At 47.3% G+C, this 13,988-nt stretch overlaps 1 long non-coding RNA gene across 1 annotated transcript in view; it reads left to right on the top strand.

Annotated features, from left to right (window-relative positions):
* Positions 1-7,837, top strand: part of LOC116967829 — a 19,144-nt gene extending 11,307 nt beyond the window's left edge. Inside the window, exons 2-3 of the long non-coding RNA XR_004410333.1 lie at positions 2,617-2,619; positions 7,803-7,837. This is a non-coding gene — a long non-coding RNA (uncharacterized LOC116967829). The remainder of the gene's footprint in view (positions 1-2,616; positions 2,620-7,802) is intronic.
* Positions 7,838-13,988: the final 6,151 nt, after the last annotated feature.

The following is a 13,988-nucleotide window of genomic DNA, read 5'->3' on the forward strand; positions in this document are numbered from 1 at the left end:
CGGACACTAAGGGACCCCCCCCCCCACCTCTCCTCTCCTCTCCTCTCCTCTGGATATAGGGGAGGGGGAGAGGGAGAGGGAGAGGATTTATGTTGACACAGACATTTATGTTTAAGAATGAACTGCAGATGCTGGAAAATCGAAGGTAGACAAAAATGCTGGAGAAACTCAGCGGGTGCAGCAGCATCTATGGAGCGAAGGAAATAGGCAACGTTTCGGGCCGAGACCCTTCTTCAGACCTTTATGTATCCACAGCCTGTCTGACAATACTCCCCCACCGTTAAAGCAGCCTGTTGCCTGTGTAACTCATATGGTGTGTATTACAAAGGAACTACAGATGCTGGTTTACACCGAAGGTAGACACAAAATGCTGGAGATGCTGCCTGTCCCACTGAGTTACTCCAGCATGTTGTGTCTAATTGAACAGTGACTCTGCCTCCGTTCATTGTTAGACCACGGTCCCATGCAGTGCAGCTTAAGAGACTGTGTCATTGACCAAACCCATGCATGTTACAGCCCGGGGTCTCTGTTCAATGCAAGGGACCTGTAGCATCACAGACACAGAGTGTTGGAGTAACTCAGCGGGACGGGCAGCATCTCTGGAGAGAAGGAACGGGTGACGTTTCGGGTGGAGATTCATCTTCAGTCAGTCTGAAGAAGGGCCTCGACCCGAAATGTCACCCATTCCTTCTCTCCAGAGATGCTGCCTGTCCCGCTGAGTTACTCCAGCATTTTGTGTCTATCTTCAATGATCAAGAAAATGGATCATTGTTGGCCGAGGGGAAGTAGACAACGAGGCATACAAACAGTAAAATTAATCAGGAGGAAACTAGTTGGAGAACTAGTTCATTCTCTAGATGAATGGGGGAAATGGAACAAGGAATGGCAAATGGGATTGAACTTGGACAAGTGCAAGGTGTTACATTTTGCTAAATTAAACCAGGGCAGGGACTTACACAGCTGTCAGTGTGAGGTTTGCACGTTGTCCCTGTGACTATGTTGGCTAAAGAGTCGTCAGAGACAGAGGGATCAGGATGTTCTTGTACGCAAATCACTGACAGTTAACCTGCAATTAGGAAATCAAACTGTTTTATACTGTTTTATAGCAGTCTGAAAAAGGGTTTCGGCCCGAAACATTGCCTATTTCCTTCGCTCCATAGATGCTGCTGCACCCGCTGAGTTTCTCCAGCATTTTTGTCTACCTTCGATTTTCCAGCATCTGCAGTTCCTTCTTAAACAAATGTTTTATACAGTTAGTGGATAGGATTACAAGAGAAATCGGCCCAACTTGCCCACACCGACCAACATGTCCCATCTACACTAGTCCCACCTGCCTGCGTTTGGCCCATATCCCTCCAAACCTGTCCTATCCATGTACCTGTCCAAATGTTTCTTAAGGCCCCGTCCCACTTACGTGTCCTTGGCATGCAAATTACACGATCTCGTGGTCGCGTTGAGGCGCACGGGCATCGTGTGGCCGCGCGGGGCCGGTCCCATTGAGAAGCGCGGAGGGGTATGTAGTTGTGCGCCACATTGCGCGGCGCTCCGAAATTTTGTAGCGAATGAAATCTCCGCACGCCAACGGCCTGTCACGTAACTGACGGCCAAAGTGGGACAGGCCCAAGACCCTGGCGCGACGCAACGTCTCACCTCCAACAGCAGCAGAAGCAGCAAACGATCGCCGAACTCGGCCTGGGGCTCACGGCCATTGTGGTCCGGATCCGCCCCCACTTCTACTCCCAGAGCATGGCCAGGAAAATTGAAGATAGACACAAAATGCAGGAGTAACTCAGCGGGACCGGCAGCATCTCTGGACAGAAGCAATGGGTGAGGTTTCGGGTCAAGACCCTTCTTTTCAGACTGAAGATGAGTCTCGACAAGAAACATCACCCATTGCTTCTCTCCAGAGATGTTGCCGGTCCCGCTGAGTTACTCCTGCATTTTGTGTCCATCTTCAAATGACGTCACGCGCTCCAGACGGCTGTGCGGACGCATGAAGTCGCGCGGGACCTTCGCGGGACCGTCGCGCCTCAACGAGACCACGAGGTCGCATAATTAGCGTGCCAAGGACACGTAAGTGGGACAGGGGCTTTAAACATTACAATAGTCCCAGCCGCAACTACCTCCTCCGGCAGCTCGTTCCATACACCCACCACCCTTTGAGTGAAAAAGTTACCCCTCAGATTCCTATTAAATCTTTTCCCCTTCACCTTAAACTTATGTCCTCTGGTTTTCGATTCCCCTACTCCGGGCAGAAGACTCTGTGCTTCTACCAAATCTATTCCTCTCATGAGTTTGTACACCTCTATAAGATGACCCCTCATCCTCCTGTGCTCAAAGGAATATAGTCCCAGCCTGCTCAACCTCTCCCTATAGCTCAGACCCTCGAGTCCTGGCAACATCCTTGTAAATCCTCTCTGCACCCTTTCCAGATTGACGACATCTTTCCTATAACACGGTGCTCAGAACTGAACGCAATATTCTAAATGCGGCCTCACCAACGTTTTATGTAAGTGTAACATGACCCAGTTGTACGGGGTCCCGATAAGACAGCAACTAGAATATTGCTTTCAAGTTTGACCTACCTACTGAAGGAAGGATATCCATAAGATGGAGACAGTACAATAAAGATTCGCCACTTTGATTCTTATGCTGGGGAAGTGTATGGTCCCCTGAAGAAAGATTTAGGGAAATAAGCTAGTGTTTATTTTTAGGTTGACAAAAATGCTGGAGAAACTCAGCGGGAGAGGCAGCATCTATGGAGCGAAGGAAATAGGCAACGTTTCGGGCCTAGTTCCTTCGCTCCATAGATGCTGCCTCACCCGCTGAGTTTCTCCAGCATTTTTTGTCTACCTTCGATTTTCCAGCATCTGCAGTTCCTTCTTAAACACAGTGTTTTATTTTGAGTTTAGTTTACAGCATGGAAACAGGCCATCCATGTCCGCATCAACCTGCGATCTCCCCTCACACACTAGCATCATCCTACACACACTAGGGGCAATGTACTTTTATACCAAGCCAGTTAACCTACAAACCTGTACGTCTTTGGTATGTGGGTGGAAACCGGAGCACCCGGAGGAAAACCCACGCAGGTCACGGGGAGAGCATGTACACTCTGTACAGACAGCGCCCGTGGTCAGGATCGAACCCGGGACCCTGCAGCTGTGAGGAAGCGACTCTACTGCTGTGCCACCGTGCTGCCCAGTAATGCCCTCTACAATTTAGAAGACTAAAAGATGTCGTAGAATTCTGCAGCACAGTGGAAGTGGAACAGTGGACCAGCTGGGTGATATATTTTTACTATTATCTCAAGTGGAATGGAATAGAGTTACATTATATAAAGATCTGGGCAGCAGCATCTTAGAAGATCGGGTGTTTTGCAGAATTGCCAGAATTATATCAAGATTCAGAGGGTTTAATTGACACAGAATATTACAGAAACAAGGAACTGCAGATGCTAGTCAGGCAGCAACTCTGGAGAACATGGAAAGGCGACGTTTCTGCTTTCCCGAAATGTCACCTAACCGTGTTCTCCAGAGACAGGGCGTGGTGGTGCAGCGGTAGAGCACCAGACACTCTGGTTCGATCCTGACTACAGGTGCTGTCTGTACGGAGTTTGCACGTTCTCCCCGTGACCGCGTGGGTTTTCTCCGGGTGCTCCGGTTTCCTCCCACACTCCAAATATGTATAGGTCTGTAGATTAAATGTTTAAGAAGGAACTGCAGAACTGCGGAACTGAAGAAGGGTTTCGGCCCGAAACGCTGCCTATTTCCTTCGCTCCATAGATGCTGCCTCACCCGCTGAGTTTCTCCAGCATCTTTGTCTACCTTAGCTCTGTATATTAATTGGTTTCAGTAAAATTGTAAATTGTCCCTAGCGCGTAGGATAGTGCACGGAGCGATCGCTGGTCGGCGCGGACTCTGTGGGTCAAAGGGCCTGTTTCCGCGCTGTACCTCTAAAGGCTAAAGATCTGCTGAGCTAAATAGAACCTTATTTAGAACCATTATAGAACCTAATTTGAGGAAGGACATCCTTGTGCTTGAGGCAGTGCAGCGTAGGTTCACGAGATTGATTTCTGGAATGGCAGGACTGTCATATGAGGAAAGATTGAAAAGACTAGGCTTGTATTCACTGGAGTTTAGAAGGATGAGGGGGTATCTTATAGAAAAGGACTGGACAAGCTAGATGTAGGAAAAATGTTCCCAATGTTGGTTGAGTCCAGAACTAGGGGCCACAGTCTTAGAATAAAGGGGAGGTCATTTAAGACTGAGGTGAGAAAAAACCTTTTCACCCAGAGAGTTGTGAATTTGTGGAATTCCCTGCCACAGAGGGCAGTGGAGGCCAAGTCACTGGATGGATTTAAGAGAGAGTTAGATAGAGCTCTAGGGGCTAGTGGAGTCAAGGGATATGGGGAGAAGGCAGACACAGGTTATTGATTGGGGACGATCAGCCATGATCACAATGAATGGCGGTGCTGGCTCGAAGGGCCGAATGGCCTCCTCCTGCACCCTTTTTCTATGTTTCTATGATAGGAGGAGAATTGGCACATTTGGCCCATCAAGTCTACTCCGCCATCCAACCATGGCTGATCTATCTCTCCCTGCTATCCCTGCAAAGAGTAGGAGTAAACGGGTCCTTTTCAGAATGGCAGGCAGTGACTAGTGGGGTACCGCAAGGCTCAGTGCTGGGACCCCATTTACAATATATATTAATGATCTGGATGAGGGAATTGAATGCAACAACTCCAAGTTTGCGGATGACACGAAGCTGGGGGGCTACAGGTGCTGTCTGTACGGAGTTTGTACGTTCTCCCCGTGACCTGCGTGGGTTTTCTCCGGGTGCTCCGGTTTCCTCCCACACTCCAAATATGTACAAATTTATAGGTTAATTGGCTTGGTATAAAAGTAAATAGTCCCGAGTGTGTGTAGGATAGTGTTAGTGTACGGGGATCGCTGACCAGTGCATTCCGGAGAAAATGATCCAAGTCTGTCCAACCCCTCCAAGTAGCTAATAGCCCTTAATCCAGGTATCATTCTGTCTTTCACAAGAAAGAAAGCTAAAGGGCCTGTCCCATTTGGGCGACCTAATCCGCGAGTTCTGGCGAGTTTCCCCTCGACTCATACTCGCAGACTAGTCGACACGAGGTCGTAGAGAGATCTTTGTAACTCTCCTTCATGCTCGAGAGTGGTCCCTGCGTACTCGAGGCCTCAGCTAGGTCGCGGCGTATTTTTCAACGTGTTGGTTCTTGGTTCTTGGTTTCTTGGTCCTCCAAAATATTCCAAATGGAATTTAAACTGGTGGTGGTACCCCATCTCTCCCCTCCCCCACACCTCTCTCCCCCTCCCCTCTCTCTTCCCTCTTGGAAAATGCCCGCGAGTAAAAAATGGTCGCCATGGAAAAAATCGATACTTTTTTTACTCGTAGATTTAGTCGTAGTAGGTCGGCATGTTAGTCGTAGGTAATCGAGGGTAGTCGAAGGTAGTCGTAGATAGTCTTCATCATAGTCGAAGGGAGATCGAAGGAGGTCATCTTCACTCTCCACTATTCGGTGTCCAATTTTCCCGAAGTTAGTCGTAGCTGGTCTTCTACATAGTCGAAGGAGGTTGAAGGAGGTCTTCAACATAGTCGAAGGAGGTTTTCAACATGACATTTTTTCAAACTTTCCTAAACTCTTCTAAACTTGCCAATTAGGTCACCGCAGTGGGACAGCCCCTTAAACCATCACCTCCAAAACTTCCACAGGGCTCTCCCAATGATGGAATGTGAAGCACATTGCTAAAGAAAGTAACTGAGCTCTGGACACATTTTAAGGGAAATTGCATGAACAAAAGAGGAAGAATGCCTTCTGTTTTTAGACATGAATGAGGAAATAGGCATTGAAAGGCTTGGGCGTGTGGGTTTTTTCAGTCCAATACACTAGGAACAATTTACAATTTTACCGAAGCCAATTAGCCTACAAACCTGCACGTCTTTGGAGTGTGGGAGGAAACCGGAGCACCCGGAGAAAACCCACGCAGGTCACGGGGAGAACGTGCAAACTCCGTACAGACAGCACCCGTAGTCGGGATGGAACCCGGGTCTCTGGCGCCGTGAGGCAGCAACTCTACCGCTGCGCCACCGTGCCTCCCTTCTGCAGGGAGAAGAAGTATATAAAATTGTGAGAGGTTAAGATATGGTAGACAGTCATAACCTTTTTGGCAGGATGGAAAATTCAGATATTAGAGGTATTATCAGATATTAGTTTTGTTTAATATTAGGTAGACAAAAATGCAGGAGAAACTCAGCGGGTGAGGCAGCATCTATGGAACGAAGGAAATAGGCAACGTTTCGGGTCAAAACCCTTCTTCAGACCAAAGATCTCCGCTATAAGATCTTTGCTTCAGACTGATGTGAGGGTGGGAGCGGGGGGGGGGCGGGACGAAGAAAGGAAGAGGAGGAGCCAGTGGGCTGAGGGAGAGCTGGGAAGGGGAAGAGAAAGTAGGGACTGCCTGAAATTAGAGAAGTCAATGTTCATACCGCTGGGGTGCAAACTGCCCAAGCGAAATATGAGGTGCTGCTCCTCCAATTTATGGTGGGACTTTAATATTAATATTATTTAATATTAGTTGTTAATATTAGTGGTTTAATATTAGTTCAGTTTAGTTTAGTTTAGTTTAGTTTAATTTAGTTTAGTTTAGATTAGTTTAGTTTAGTTTAGTTTAGTTTAGTTTAGTTTAATTTAGTTTAGTTTAGATTAGTTTAATTTAGATTAGTTTAGTTTAGTTTAGTTTAGTTTAGTTTAGTTTAGATTAGTTTAGTTTAGTTTAGATTAGTTTAGTTTAGTTTAGTTTAGTTTAGTTTAGTTTAGATTAGTTTAGTTTAGTTTAGTTTAGTTTAGATTAGTTTAGTTTAGTTTAGTTTAGTTCAGTTTAGTTTAGTTTAGATTAGTTTAGTTTAGTTTAGTTTAGATTAGTTTAGTTTAGTTTAGATTAGTTTAGGTTAGTTTAGGTTAGTTGTTTGGATTAGATAGGTTTAGTTTTCGTTTTAGGGATACTGCTGCAGATACAGTCCCTGCCAACCAGCGATCCCCGCACACTAGGGACAATTTTACATTTTATTACAAGCCAATTTGCCTACAAACCTGTCCAGCTTTGGAGTGTGGGAGGAAACCGGAGCACCTGGGGAAAAGCCACGCGGTCACAGGGAGAACGTACAAACTCTGTACAGACAGCACCCGCGGTCAGGATCGAACCCAGGTCTCTGATAATGATCAGGGTTCAATCATTAATTTATAAATTATAAATTTTGATTTATAAATGCAGATTCTTTACATAGAACATATAACATAGAACAGTTCAGTACAGCAACGGGCCATTCGGCCCACAATGTCTGTGTTGAACATAATGCCGTTAGACTGATCTCATCTGCCTGAACGTGATCCATATCCCTCTATTCCTTGTACATTGTGCAAATCTAAAAGCCTCTGAAACGCCACTATCATATCTGCCTCCACCACCACCCCTGGTAATATCTTCCAGGCCCCCAGTACTCTCAGTAAAAAACCTGCCCCGCGCATCCCCATTAAACCCTCCCCCCCCCCCCCCCCCCTCTCACCTTACAGCAGTGCCCTCTAGTGTTGGATACTTCCACCCTGCGGGAAAATGTTCTGACTGTCTACCCTATCTATGCCTCTCATAATTAGTGAGGCCACGTTACCGCCCACCTCACCACCTCCCCCCCCCCGGCACTCCGGCCGTCCACAGTGGCTTGGAAGCGGCAGGGAGACGGTGCAAGCCGATGATGGCAAGGGTAACCATCAGTAGGTCAGTCCGCTATAACCATAATCTGTTATAAAGAGTTTAGTTTAGTTTAGAGATACAGCGCGGAAACAGGCTCTTCGGCCCTCAGAGTCCGCGCCGACCAGCGATCCCCGCACACTAACACTATCCTACACACACACTGGGGACAATTTTACATTTTGCACCAAGCCAATTAACCGACAAACCTGCACGTCTTTGGAGTGTGGGAGGAAACCGGAGATCCCGGAGAAAACCCACGCAGGTCACGGGGAGAACATGCAAACTCCGTACAGACAGCACCCATAGTCAGGATCGAACCCGGGTCTCTGGCGCTGTGAGGCAGCAACTCTAGTGCTGCGCCACCATGCCGCCCATTAGAGAGGTCCATTAAAACAAGGGCTTACGATATAAATCGACCAGAAACGTCACCCATTCCTTCTCTCCAGAGATGCTGCCTGTCCCACTAAGTTAATCCAGCATTTTGTGTCCATCTTCGATTTAAACCGGCATCTGCAGTTCCTTCGACACGCTTTCCTATATAAATATTACACTCCTCGATATGATGTATGCTCAGATCAATTTTAATTTTACATTTAATATCCTGCGTAATCCAAGCCTCTTGCGCCACCTAGTGGAGCCAATGGGTTTGATACTGCGTGATACGCATTATAAAATTATTATTATTTAAAGACTAACTAAATGACGTCAAGTTGGGAAAAGGGGAAGTACAACGGGTACTGGGGGTCCTTGTTCATCAGTCTATGAAAGTAAGCATGCAGGTACAGCAGGCAGTGAAGAAAGCGAATGGCATGTTGGCCTTTATAACAAGAGGAGTTGAGTACAGGAGCAAAGAGGTCCTTCTGCAGTTGTACAGAGCCCTAGTGAGACCACACCTGGAGTATTGTGTGCAGTTTTGGTCCCCTAATTTGAGGAAGGACATTCTTGCTATTGAGGGAGTGCAGCATAGGTTTACAAGGTTGGTTCCCGGGATGGCGGGACTGTCATATGCTGAGAGAATGGAGCAGCCGGGCTTGTACACTCTGGAGTTTAGGATGAGAGGAGATCTCATTGAAACATATAAGATTGTTAAGGGTTTGGACATGTTAGAGGCAGGAAACATGTTCCCGGTGTTGGGGGAAGTTCAGAACCAGGGGCCACAGTTTAAGAATAAGGAGTAAGCCATTTAGAACGGAGACGAGGAAACACTTTTTCTCACAGGGAGTGGTGAGTGTGGAATTCTCTGCCTCAGAGGGTGGTGGAGGCAGGTTCTCTGGATGCTTTCAAGAGAGAGCTAGATAGGGCTCTTAAACATAGTGGAGTCAGGGGATATGGGGAGAAGGCAGGAACGGGGTACTGATTGTGGATGATCAGCCATGATCACATTGAATGGCGTTGCTGGCTCGAAGGGCCAAATGGCCTACTCCTGCACCTATTGTCTATTGTCTATTGTCTATTGACTTGTGTTCAGTTTTAGGCACCGTGTTATAGGAAGGATGTTCTATGTCAAGCTGGAAAGGGTGCAGTGACGATTTACGAGGGTGTTGCCAGAACTCGAGGGCCTGAGCTATAAGGAAAGGTTGAGCAGGAGGGGATTCTATTCCTTGGAGCGCAGGAGGATGAGGGGTGATCTTATAGAGGTGTACAAAACAATGAGAGGAATAGATCGGGTAAATGCACAGAGCATCTTGTCCAGAGTAGGGGAATCGAGAACCAGAGGACATCGGTTTAAGGTGAGGGGGGAAAGATTTTATAGGGAGCTTTTTTACACAAAGGGTGGTGGGTGTATGGAATGTGCTGCCAGAGGAGGGAGTTGAGGCTGGGACTATCGCAACGTTTGAAATATTTTGACAGGTGCATGGATAGGACAGGATTAGAGGGATATGGGCCAAACGCAAGCAGGTGAGACTAGTGTGGACTAGTGAGACTAGTATTTTGGTCGGTGTGGGCAAGTTGGGCCTAAGGGTCTATTTCCGTGCTGTGTAACTCTTTGACTCTATGACCTAGAGTTAGCATAGAATCGAGGCCTTCACCCCATCAAGTCCACATTGGCGCATGTTGTACTATTCCTACCTTAATCCCATATTTAATTCTTAAATTGTAGTTTAGTTAAGAGCGTGGCAACAGGCCCAAAGTCCGCGCCGACCAGCGATCCTCGTACACTCGCCCCGTCCCACACACCAGGGGCAATTTACAATAGTAGTCAAAGCCAATTAACCTACAAATTCCATGTATACCAAGCCAATCTACACACAAACCTGCACAGCTTTGGAGTGTGGCCGGAAACCGGAGCACCTGGAGAAAACCCACGCGGTCCCGGGGAGAAAGTACAAACTCTGTACAGGCAGCACCCGTGGTCGGGATCAAACCCGGGTCTCTGGCGCTGGCAGCAACTCTACCATTATGCCTAGTTATGTTCTAGTTGTGTTCTTTTTTTAAATGTTTTTAAAATTTTATTAGAAGTAAGTACAATAATATAGTACCGTAGATACCTAGTATATATTGACATGTTGCATTTCATGTACAGCTTCTTATTTTATTTTTATTTTTTAACAGTAAAAAGGAGACAGAAAGAGAATAGAAAATAAATAGAGAGGTGTGTGATACTGGAAAGTGAGAAGAAGGAAAGGAGAAAAGAAAGAAAATAGAGAGAAAAGAAGAAGAAGTAGAAAGCAGAAGAATAAAGGAGAGATAGCTATTTATTATTCTTGACCACCATTCACCCAGTCCTGAAACAGATTATTCCTACGTTTGTGTTTGTGTTGCATCATATGCTTGTGGGGAGTCGACAAATGGAGACCAAATCCTTAGGAATTGGTCTACTTGGTCCGTTAGGAGGAATCGCATTTCTTCAAGATGTAGGGTTTCCGACATGTTTGAAATCCACATTTTAAACGATGGTATCGATGTATTTTTCCAAAATATAAGTTTTTTTGCCGTTATTAAACCATAATTAAGGAAAGATTTTGAAACATATTCAGTTTATTCTCGTCTTCCATTAATCCGAATATAATAATTTCAGTGTTAGGATCCAGTTTTATCTTCAGTAATTTTGTGGTTCTAGTTATGTTTTTGCACTAACATTATGTTTTTTTAATTTAGTTCTCTTTCTTAGATATTTTATATATAATTAATGTATAATTTGTTTCTGTGTGTTTGTTTGAGTCTATGTGCCCGTGTGACAGCTGTAAGTAAGATGTTTTATTGTACCTAGACCTCATTATACCTGTACATGTCACAATAAACTACACCTGACTTGACATGGCACTCACCTACACGCTATGGGCAATTTACAGCGCCCAACTAACCTCCCGACCCGCAAGTCTTCGGGATGTGGGTGGAAACCAGAGCACTCCCTTCCCGACCATCACAGCATCCCACACACTTCTCAGACCCCATCCCTACCGCACACTCTCCTCCCAGGCTCTTCCCAAACCCCGCACCGTTCCCAACCCCCACTCCCTTCCAAATGGTGGCACAGGGCAGCACGGTGGCGCAGGGGTAGAGTTGCTGCCTTAAAGCCTTGTCCCACTGTACGAGCTAATTCAAGCTAATTCTCCCGGGTTTGCCCTGATTCGAACTCGGAGAATTACAGTAATGGCCGCTCGTGGGTACTCGGGGCTCTCGTGGACATTTTTCAACATGTTGAAAAATCTTCACGAGCTTACCATGTTTCCCGAGTAACTGCCGTTAGCGTTACGAGCCACTAAGAGACGTCCTCGAGCTCCGACGTACCCGCTAAGTACATTCTACGTGCTTACCACACGTTTGATTCTTTTAAAACTCGGGAGAGCTCATGAATGAGCGTGTACAGTGGGACAGCCCTAAAACGGGCCTGTCCCACTTAGGCGATTTTACAGGTGACTGCCGGTGACTGTCAAGTTGCCGGCAGCCGCATGAAAAACCCGCAACTGGAACGGCGACTGGAACGGAGGCGCGTTCAGTAATCTGATAACAGTTCCTGAATCTGGTGGTACATGCTTTCAGGCTTTTGTATTTCCTTCGAGACAGGAGGGGGGGAGAAGAGAGCATGATCACCAGAAACAGTTTAGTTTATTGTCACGTGTGCCGAGGTACAGTGAAAAGCTTTTTGTTGCGTGCTAACCAGTCAGCGGAAAGACAATACATGATTACAATTGAGCCGTCCACAGTGTACAGATACATGATGAAGTGACTAATGCTTAGTGCAAGATAAAGTCCAGTAAAGTCCGATCAAAGATAGTCCGACAGTCTCCAATGAAGCAAATGGGAGGTCAGGACCGCTCTGTGGTTGTGGTAGGATGGTTCAGTTGCCTGATAACAGCTGGGAAGAAACTGTCCCTGAATCTGGAGGTGTGCGTTTTCACACTTCTGCACATTCTCCTTGTGACCAGGTGGGTTTCCTCCGGGTGCTCCGGTTTCCTCCCACATCCCAAAGACGTGCGGGTTTGTAGGTTAATCGGCCCTCAGAAATTGCCCCTAGTGTGTAGGGAATGGATGCGAAGGTGGGGACAACACAGAAGATCGTTGGTTGGCAAGGACTCGGTGGGCCGAAGGGCCTGTTTCCATGCTGTATCTTTGAATTTTAGCTGTAGTTTAGTTTAGAGATACAGCACGGAAACAGGCCCTTCGGCCCACCGAGTCCACACCAACCAACAATCCCCGCGCTCTAACACTATCCTATACACTCTAGGGACAATTTACATTTATACCAAGCCAATGAACCTACAAACCTGTACGTCTTTGGAATGTGGGAGGAAACCGGAGCACCCGGAGAAAACCCACGTGGGTCATGGGGAGAACGTGCAAACTCCGCACAGACAGCACCCGTGGTCAGGATCGAACCCGGGTCTCTGTGAGGCTGCAACTCTACCGCTGAAAAATCACAAAAATAGTCAGTGACGATGCAACTTGTTTTATTCAGTAATCCTCACATTATTCCCAAGCGGAAAGAAGCCAAACTTTGAAATAGAACAAAATGAAAGTGGCTAATGCTTAAGGGGGCATGTGCGTCAGAACTGGATGCTCAGGTTTTTATTCAGTAACGTTGACTCATCTTAATTTCTCCCTGAGCTGCTTATAAATAGAGAGGCTGCCATTTTAAACACAGTCATTCACGCCTAGCTGTCACATGCCGGGAGTCAAGAATGAGTCTTCGGGTGGCGCACATTTAGATGCTGCGTATTATTGGACTGAACGTACTTTATTTCCCTTAAACAGTCAAATATCCTGTGTTTGAACAAGCTGCCGGAGGAGGTGGTTGAGGCTGGGACTATCGCAACTAAGATTGACAACTGTCCCGTATTAGCCGGGACATCCCCTATATTTGGGCTAAATTGGTTTGTCCCGTACGGGACCGCCCTTGTCCCGTATTTGACCGCTACTACTCGGGTCGGGTTGGAGCGCCGCGTCCGGCCCCGCCTCACACGTCCCGACGCAGTGCAGCCCATGCAGAGCAGCAGCAGCAGCAGCAGCAGCAGCAGCAGCAGCAGCAGCAGCAGCAGCAGCAGCAGCAGCAGCAGCAGCAGCACCTCGTCCGTGGCCCCGTCGGTCGGTCGGCAGCCCGGCCAGCTGTCCGACCTTCGGACCTTCGCTTACCGCCGACACCACCACCACCCCTCCTTCTCATGGCCGATCATCGGTTCATGGGTTGGATGGGGCGCTGGACTTTGACCCCTGGCGCCCAGGTCAACACTCCTCAGCTGGCCCGCCGGCTGGGCTTTGTGTACAGTCCGGCACCCGGGCCAACTCATCATTCACCCAGCCACGGCCCAGTCGGTCAACGAATTGCCGTGGGGAATTTGTCCCATATTTTGACCCTTTGTCCCGTATTTGGGGGTGAGAAAGTTGGCAACCCTAATCGCAACGTTTAAGAAACATTTGGACAGGAACATGGACAAGACGGGTTTAGAAGGCCAAATGCGGGCAGGTGGGAGTAGTGTAGGAGGGACATGTTGGTCGGTGTGGGCGAGTTGGGCCAAAGGGCCTGTTTCCACAATGTATAGTTCTATGAGTCTAATAATTGAATTCAGTTAGTACAGTAAATATTGTACTTCTGCTTAGGAAAGAACTGCAGATGCTGGTTTACACCGAAGATAGACACAAAATGCTGGAGTAACTCAGTGGGTCAGGCAGCATCCCTGGAGAGAAGGAGCTGTATAGAGCATATTCCAGCAACACTGGAATAGGCCACAATGTCCGTGCCGAAAATGATGCCAAGTAAATTCATCTCCA

Source organism: Amblyraja radiata, chromosome 41, assembly GCF_010909765.2.
Source record: "Amblyraja radiata isolate CabotCenter1 chromosome 41, sAmbRad1.1.pri, whole genome shotgun sequence".
Lineage (NCBI taxonomy): Eukaryota > Metazoa > Chordata > Chondrichthyes > Rajiformes > Rajidae > Amblyraja > Amblyraja radiata.